The following is a 9,787-nucleotide window of genomic DNA, read 5'->3' on the forward strand; positions in this document are numbered from 1 at the left end:
GTGGCAGGGGCACTTTATCTAAAGCTTGTCCAATGAGCATTAAATAAAACACCCCTGCCGCCATTTTGAAGTGTGGGCTGCTGATACACCAGATGCTCTGGGCGCTTTAATTAGAGTGGCTCCAAGAGCCACACCGCCACACTCCCAGGGACATGTAAAAATGCCTTAAACTAGGCACTATGCAAAACTTGAGACCTAGAAGCATCTAGCAAGTTCAAAATTCTTTAAAGTTCCCTTACAAGAAATCACTACCTGATCTGAGATCTGCTCAAGCTGTTGCCTGGGGCTGGCTCTGAGTGCACCTTCCGTCTGCTTGGTGCCCATCGAAGCTGTCAAATCTAAGCCCTAATTTAGACTGCTGTATGTGAATAGACATTGTATCATTAATTGTACAATAATTAAAGACTGTGAAAAAACAAAACAAAGCAAAACCCTACACCTAGGTGAATCCTGTGGACAGCATTGCCACTTTGGTACTGAATCTAATTGCAAGATATTGACTTTACCTACATGGTGGCAGAAAAAGTACGTTTCCCTCTAATAGTTTAAACCTGTCTTTCTGGTTTTTTTGGCTTAAAGCCTAGTCACATGTTGCTGCATTTCTCTGAGTAAACAGTTTTTTCTTATAGCCCCAACTGGAGTTGTAAATTCAAGTGTGGGGACTCATTCAGCATTTAGCACTACCTCATTTGCCACATAAGGTGGTTGGTTACCATTATGGAAAGTCAACTTTTTAAAAACTTAGTTGTGTCTGAATACCAGCTGGAAGTAGAGGTTCTTTTTTTTGTGATGTGACAGTGGGTCAGTATGTCCTCTAATTATTCTCCAAGTAACTCGATTAGGGTGAACAAAATGGACAGTGCCTCCCAGTAACCTGTAGTGCTTTTTGCTGTTTTCTATGCTCCTTTCACCTCAGCTGGCAATAAAAAAGTTACTCATGTATAAAATATAAAGTAGAAATTATTCCAATAAGCAATTTTGTTGGATTAGGACTAGACAAATGGCCTCACTTGTGAATCTGAAGTAGCCAGGTCACATGGTTACAACACTCCATTCTTCCTAATGAGAAGTTGGCACAATTCACAGAAGGAAGGTGTATGCTCCTGCTCATTCACCATAAGAAGAAGGTAGGTGATCATACTTGGCTGTAGCTGAAGTGGAATTCAGTGGAGGTCTTAAGTAGATCCCAATGCAATAGACAGCTGCTTGCTCATCAAGGCATAGGTAGAAGGACATTTAGGGTCATTTGAGAGATTTTATGCCATTCATCTGAAGAATCTGCAGTTGGATACTAGACGAGTTATGTTATTGACCTGTTCTGGTCTAGTAGGTCTTTCCTTCACCCCCTACTTGTGCTGAGATGAAACAGCCAGTCTTGTTTCCTTTTCTTTTGCTGTTCACTAGCCCAAAACTGTGAGATGTCATCCGGATGGAGCTCCTGACTAAACTCTTTCCACGCCTGGCTGGCAGGAGGAGATGGTGAACTTCTGTTTCTCAGATATCATTTCTTCTCTTTTGTGCTCTCAGCTGCTTTTGTCATTCTTATGCCCTTTTTTTATATTTTAGTAACCTTGGTCCTGATTTTTATTCTGAATATTTCATGCTGCTTTTTTCATACTTCCCACCATAATCTTTGCTGCCTGTAGCACTGGATTAGCAGACTCCTGCTATGTGTGATGAGTCCATGCTTCCTATGCTCCATTATCTTGAGGAGCTGGAATTCTTGGTCTATTTTTCCTCCCCTGGAAGTTGTTCATGGGGTCGGACCTTTGGAAACTCATGCTGTACAGTTTGTTAAAAAGTTATTGACCAGAGAGAATTAATGTAATCTGGTGAACTGTGCTCAGGGCTGCAAATCAAGAGCCTTGTGTTCTGATCCCCATTCTGCTACTGTGATTTTTTTGGGTGAGTAATTTACCCGCTCTATCTTGTTTTCCTCCCACGGTTTAATGACTGCACAATTGTTTGAAACTATAAGAGTGCTACATTGCCAAGTATTTGTATTGCCATCATCAAGGCCCCAGCTCTTTTCTCCTCTCTTTGGGTTATGCAAGAAATCTGCTTCTGCTTCACTTCTTTTCAACCTTTTTTTTTTACCCATCTTTTTAAACTGGCTGTAAGTCATGACCTGGATGGCCAAGAGCAGAGCAATGCCATCCACACAGTGATGAGCCATCCTGACCCTCGATTTTGGGTGCAGAGGGTTTCCTTATTTTTTGTTTCTTGCAGCTGCTGGAGAAGTCTGGAAATGAAGGGGAGGAGTGATAGCAAGGAGGAAAATATTTTTGCCTTCATAAAACATTAAGGCGACCAGCTGGGACATTCCAACAGCATGTTGATTATGTTCAGATCTGTGCAATTTGCTGAGAAACGTTTAACCCTTGGCTTGTGTAAAGGAGCACACTGTGGTTCCTGTGACCCATTTGATGTGACCATTGTACAGTCAGACTAGTTAACTCATTAAGTAACTTGTGATGGGATGCCCCTTTAACGTGGGATGTTGGAGCTAGAAGATACCATGGCAGCTGAGGCTTCCAGAAAACAAGCAGTGGCAAGGTAAGGGAGAGCTGCAGGTGGCCAATTAGGGACATAACTAAGAAGGGGAAGTCCAGAGAGCAGAGGAGCCTGGGGGTCTTATGAGTAGGAGACTGAAGGACCCTGGGCTGAGAGAGAGGAACTTGTGACTGAGGCATCACAGAAAATCTTCCTGAGGTGGTAGGATTTTTCCTCTTGCCCCAGAGTGTGCTTGGGTGGGGGGGAAAAGAAAGTTGGGGAGGTGCTTATGGCCCAGCTCCAAAAAGCTGCAGTGATCTGGATAGGTTTGCAGGCATGGAACAATGGTGTGTGTGCATGTGTATGTGATCATCAATCTCTTGGTTTCTTTCAAAATATGGGGAAAAAGGAAGATGTGCATAGAAGAATGAGTTCAGGATAATGATTGTAATCAGCAGGGTAAAGAAAATTGATTGAGCCAAGGATCAGGGAAAAGAGGGGAGGACATGTCTGTGACAACAGATGAAGAGGTTTGAGAGAATATCCCTTCAAATGTGGCAGAGATAATCATAGGACACATAGCTAGAAAATCAGAGGATCAGAGGATTTAAATAGTAGATCTGCTAAAATTGGGTTATCTGGGAACTGCTTCCCATTGGCTTCTGTCAGTGCTCCCTTGGGGATCAGCCAGGGGATATCAGCAGGGGTGGGCTTGGAAAGCATGTTTGGTGCAATGGAAAGCAGGCACAGGGACAAAGGCCTGCTACATAGGTTTGTGCAGAAGAGATATGCATGCAGAGGATGTGCTGTAAGTGTGTGCAGAATGTACTGTGTGTGGGTGTTGTGGAGGAGGGGTGTGTGCTGGAAGTGTAGCTAATAGAGGGTCTGTTTGAAGAGAAGGGCTTTTTAATCTGGGTATGGATCAGACTTAAGTATGACACAGGATCACAAGAATCCTGGGCTTGTTTCACCTCTTCCTAGCGTGAGAAAGATAACAACTGGCCTTCTGCCTTTCCTCCTTCATCATCACCTAGCCTCAAATTGCAGATGCATGCAGAGTTCTGCCTCTCTAGCCTTCCCACTGGGAGCATAAAATGATCTGGATCATGTTCTCTTTCTATGCAGCTGGGGGAGTGCTGTGGGCAGGAGCTCCTGGAAGAGGGAGAGGCAATTAGTTCCTCTGCCCTGCCAACAGTACTGTAGAGTGAGGCGGCGCATGTGTTGCTCCTGTGTATAAGAGGCCTCTCTGAACATCAAATAGCAGGGTTTGAACCCGTTCTAGCAGCAGTGCTGTGGAGGTAGCAACCTCAGCAGTAGCAGCGACAGTCTGTCTGGGGTGGGGTGGTACAGAGCAGCCTGCTGAATCAAGGCAGGAACTGCACCTGTTGTGTAGTCAGCTTGAATAGGAGCTTGGATCTGAATGTGGGCCTTTGTTTTCTAGGCCATCAGAGAGTTAGTTGTGCTGCTGAGACAGTGGGCTGCTTTCCTGCAGAAAGGCAGCCCCCTGCATTTTCCTTCAGTAAGTCCTTTTAGTTGATTAAAAGAACAGTATGGATAGGCTGCAGAAACAGCTGTCTGCAGATGGAAGGAGGGTTTTTAGGGCAGCTACATAGTAAGAAGCAAGGAATGGGTGGGGAATTGCAAACCAATGCAAATAGAGAGCAAAAAGGAGAGGTGGAGACTGAGAGGAGGAGGAGGAGGAGGGGAGGAAAGAGAATCAGCAGGAATGGAAGAGTGTGGGTTGGGGGTGGAAGAGAAAGGCATGGCATTCACAGGATGGGGTGAAGAGAAAAAGGGAAGCTCTTTAGACGGTGTGTGTCTGCATGTAAGAATAAGTGTGTTTGGTGCAGAAGGGAGTACAGCTGTTAGCTGATTTTGCAGGGGGTGTCTGAGAGATGCACAGAGGGATGTGTGCTTCTAGATGTTTCGGTGCTTGTGTTTCTGAGAGGTGCTAAGTGTGGAGGGGACCCTTGGTTTTGGAGGGTCTCTGTGAGGTGACTGGGATTCTAGGTTGCTGCAGCAGTGAGCCCTGGAGAACGTTATTTATAGCAGCAGCCTCTGAGGCAGGGAAAGTTTGCTCAAGCTGTCATTTGTGTGAGCTGGAAAGCAAGTCTGCCTCCTCCTCCTTTTGCTTTCTCTGATTTTTTTTCACTGTAATTAGTGAGCTTTACATGAGCAGGTCAGGGCTGCCAGACTCCCTTGGAAAGACTGCATTCTCCATGCAGGGATAAGTGTCCCTGCCTATGGCAGTCTTTAGTTTTGGCCTCTGCTGAATCTTCAGGGTTATTTTGGAGGTAGCCAAGCCTGAGTGGTAGGATTCATAGGAAGGCAGAAGCAGTATTATAGACCGCTTCTGAAAGCTCAGCAAGAAAATCAGATTGTAGGACTTGTGATCAGACCCTAAACATTCGCTTTCGATTTAAATGTCACAGCAAAATTTATGCCAGATCATTTTTGCTATTTGAGAGACCCAGATGTTGGAAAACCCTGATGTAAGATGATTCTGTGCTTATTCACCTCTAGAATTTGCTTCCTCTTCTGAACCAGAAAGGGCTTCTGTTTGAGTTCCACAAATAAAAATTACAGATCTGTAAACGGAAAGGGACAATGCACGGTTCTAGCATTCCCATATTGCATGTGTTTGTTTCTATGATAGATACTAACAGCACCTTGTTAGGTGATGCAGGGTCTTTCAATTTGAAAAGAAGAGATTGTCAGAGATAAGAGTGTAGGAAAACTTTGGGTTCAGGCTGCCATTCTGCCACCTGACCTTGGTGACAGTGGGGTAGTTTTGTGCTATCTGAGGTATGTACGTGCTGCTGCATGGATCCTTTCACCTAGGTGTGAATACCCAACATTTACGACCCTTCTCTCTGTCCCACTCGCATGCTCACACACTCAGACATGCATACACACTCACACATATCCCCATTGACATACACATGTCCTTTGCTACGTAGGGTTCTTGTTACTTTGGCACTTGAACTCTGCTTCCTTAATGCCCTCGGGAAAATGTTAAAAGTGAAACTGGATACTCGTGATATTTATGTGTAGCCTATATTACTGCAGGACTTAAGCCCTACCTTGGAAATCACTGTTCCTCTGGATAAAAGAGAGAGAGTCTGGATGAAAAATGATCATTTGATATGGTGTGTCTCAAAATCTTAGTGGAAAAATAATTTTGTATAGGCTTAGATAAGAGAGCAGTTACGTGGATTGAAAATTGAAGAGTTCTACTCATGTGGGAAATGATGGCAGTATATAAGTGGGGGAGGAGGAGGGGAAGGCTTTTAAGAGGGGTGCAGTAACTTCTAGTTTGGGTTCTGTTTGGAATACATTGGAAAGTATCGGACTACATTACACATAGCAGGCAGGGCAGTTGAAATTTGATGGAAGGATCCAGAAAATCCAGAAATATGCACTACAAATAAAATAAGATTCCTTCTGGGAAAAGTTAATTCCTTCTGGGAAAAGTTAGTGGGAAGGAGCAGAGTACTGAGAGAGGTTAAGAGTAATAGGGGTAAGGAGTAGCAAGTTGGAAATATTTGTAATGCATAGTGACAGAAAAAGCTAGTGGATTTTGCAAAGGATTTATGTGACAGACCCACCAATTCGGGGCGTTTTAATATTTTTTTAATAAGTGTACCCCTTCATTCTCAAAGTTTCAGCTCATGTACCCCTTTATAATTTTTTTTCATGTTTTTAATGTTACCGGTTATGTTCCTGGCTGCCACCTGCCCCAAGTGCAGCCTTAATCCAACCCCCTGCCAGGAAGAGCCCAACACCACCTAGGCCCCAGCCTGCAGCGGCAGCCTGCTCTTGCCCTGTGCTCATATCCGGGGGCACACACCTCCCAGGGTGTATGCAGTGATGAGAGCGCATGCTCCCCCAGACTATCTGCTCATGGCTCTGTCCTGTGCCCTGCCCTGACTGTGCAGCGCCTGCCCCAACCCCACTTCCTCCCTCACTTTGGGGGCCTTGATCTGCCCCCCTTCACCCCTTCTCTCATAGCAGACTTACCAGCCAGATCCGGCTGCTCTCCATGTTGCCAGGCTGTGCTTCTGGCTGCCTGTGTGCTATGCTGTGGCTGTGTGCATGCACGGGGATTTATCACCCACATCAACCAAAAACAGCCGACTGCTGATACTTGTACATTCATTCTGTGTACCCCCTATGACCTTTTTAACTACCCCTAGGGGTATGCGTACCCCCGGTTGACAACCACTGCACTAAGTGATAGTTCCTCTTTCAGAGACTGGTAAGAATAAGATGGCATTTTGGGTAAAATTATACCTCTCTTTCAGTGGAGTGGTGTTGGAAAAGGAAATGGGCCTCTATAGTTGCATGTAGGTACGTTTTTTTTTTATATATAACTGCGAAGAGTTTCAGGAAGTTTTTCAAAGCGAAATCATTGGGGGGAGGTGGAAGGATTGATAGAGTTCAAGAGCTGAAGGATGCAGTAGATTGACTGAAAGATGATGGCCAGAAGAGGGTAATGAGTGTCTTTAAGTAACTGAAGGATATAAAAACAAGGAGGGAGAGGAAGTTTTAGGACTGTTTGTGAAGAGTAGAGAAATCATGGGATAAAATTTAGCAAAGTACAAGTTACAAATAGTAGTAAGAAACAGTTTCTGATGCCAGGAGTAGCCTGGAAGAATTTACCAAAGTAGCAATGGAAGCTTTTACTTGTTATAGTCATTTAAAACTAAGCCTATCATTCTCAAGGTCAGGCCTCATGGTGATCTGAGTGGTTTAAATATGCAATAGGAAACAAGGTTGCATTGGCCTTTGGGGATATATTCTAATATAATAAAAGCCTTAGTCTGTCTGTCCATAACACTTTATTGGTGTTCTGTTTGATTGTCTTGACAGCCAATCACAATGCTGACTGAAGCAAAAAATCAATAGTGCTCCAAGAGCATTCCAGACAGGAAGAGGGTGGTGGTGGTGCAGCGGAGCACTGCCATGATGGCAGGGATGGAGTGGGAGGGGGGAGGCCTCACCCGCCCCCAGCCCTACTCCCTGAAGGTGGTGGTGTCACAAAGTGCTGGCTGAGGGGGTGAAGGGGTTGGCGGTGCAAGCTGCTCCCCCTTCCCCACTGCCCCCTCCTCCTGGGAGGTGGCGGTGGTGTGGGGTGGTGATGCTCCATCCTTGTCCCCCCTGCCCCTCCCTGTCATTCCTGACTAGCAACTGGCTAGCATATATATAAACTTGATTACCTTAATAGGTCTTTTCCGTCTCTGGTTTCTATGAGTCTAAGATTACATACCTGTTCCTCTTTTTTTTTTTTTTTTTCCAAAGCAGATACTTTGGAACAAAGGGACCAACCTCAAACTAACCAGAGAAAGACCATCTGGAAGATCAGCAACTGATACATCTTAGTTTAGTTTACATTTCAACTTGGAGACCAAAGAACCAGTGTAGGTGCCAAACCTTAAATTATAAATGGAACTGTCGGCCAAGTGTACAGTGTCAGGAACAGGACTGAAGAGAAATCATGGGAACTATCAAACCATTGTTCAGCTGCAGTAAATGAGCATAAAAGTATCAACAGCAGGGTATGGAAGCTGTGTCTGAAGCCATTTCCCACATAGAGCCAAACAAGGTTTAACACAGTTTGCATCCTCATCTAACACAGTTACAGATCATGGTTAGAAAAAGTTCCATTGACTTCCTATGAGCTTACCCTGTAGCAGCTGCTCTGAGAGTTTCTGATGTGAGACCAACCTCAGCATTGAGAAACCATTCAGCAATGAGTCCTATACCACAGTCTTTTGAAGAAAAGAGAGCTAGTTGCCATGTCCTGTTTGTGAGCCTGGATAAAATTGCCTGGTTTCATCCATAATAGCAGGATCTTTCCCAAAGAGTGTTAGGAATAGCAGGGTTATGCCATGATGTGCTCTCATTTTCAGTTACTTTTACCCTTTTACCTTCAAATGTGCTTTTTTTTTTTTTTTTTTTTTTTAACAAGGTGACTGATCCAATGACAATTTCAAGACAGAGTGAAATTGACACATTATTTGAATTTGCTAATATTATAAAAATAGTTCATTTTCAAGTAACAAGATAGTCAAATTGGCACAGCTCAGCTATGTCTAAAACATTCCCTTTTGTTAAATGCATTTTCTGTGCTGTAGCCAGCCCAGGCTGACATCATCCAGCCCTTGTTTTTCTTGTTGTAGACAAGTTAAGTTGAATGGTTTACAACCATGAATTAGTGAGTGCATTTGAATACAACCAAAGGATATTACAACAAAAACAAAGATCCTTCATCTCCAGTCGTTCCTTTGGGCTGATACCTTTACAACATTCACGCAGGCTGATTTGTTTTTTTTTTTAATTTTTAAAATTTTTTGGAGGAACTAAGCATTGGTGGCTTTCGTCAATTTCTGTCAGATTTGTGGGTACTCCATGTTTTTGAAAGCTGGCTGTGTCCTGGTTGCATGCACAAATGGCCCATCCTCACTCTTGTTTCTCTGCTCAGCACCGTCTGCCTAGCTCACTTGCACTTGATCAGATGTCCACTGCCACTAGATACCAATTCCTAGATGGTGGCAAGCTGTAGGACCCTGCAGAAGAGCTTTGAAGGAGCAGGATGGTCTAATCAAGTGTCACTTTTTAGCACAAATGTTTCCAGCTACTCTAGCATCATTTTTGTTCAAGCTTGGAATCTTCAGCAAGCTCAGATTATGGTCTTTGAAGTATCAAAATGTGGGTGGTTTACAACACTTGTATGCTGTTTTTTAACCAGATTATTGTCAGCAGGCTTCGATCGCTCCCCCATACAGTAATTTTAACAGTCTCCAAGACAGCATTATCTGTTGATTTAATCAAAGTTGTTCCTAAAGATGTTTTATTTGAAATTGCTCTAGCAAACATGGGAAAGGTGATGATTTTTGTGCATGATAACTTTCATTGGACCATAATGTCAGACAAGTTTTCCAATGCAAGACATTCTTCATCAGGTCTGAGAAGGGAAGCAAGCACAGTGATTGTTAAGAACAGTGGGTAAAGCTGTGAAACTGGAGCCAGGAGAAATTCCCAAGGGTAGCAGACAAACAATTAGCAGAAAAGAAGCTTGGTTACTTGGTGATCAAGACCTTTCAAAAGTGAGAAAGGCCATTATCATGCGTGTAGGAAGAATTTCAGGAGTCAGGTAGATTATAGTGTGTCATAACATTAAGAGACATAACATAACATAAGAGACTTAACGGTGGGAGTCTACTACAGACCTCCCAACCAGGGAGAAGAGCTTGACCAGGAATTCTTGGGTTAGCTCACAGAGGCAGTGAAG

This window comes from Crocodylus porosus, unplaced genomic scaffold (genome assembly GCF_001723895.1).
Source record: "Crocodylus porosus isolate Cpor-Errol unplaced genomic scaffold, CroPor_comp1, whole genome shotgun sequence".
In the NCBI taxonomy this organism is placed as follows: Eukaryota; Metazoa; Chordata; order Crocodylia; family Crocodylidae; genus Crocodylus; species Crocodylus porosus.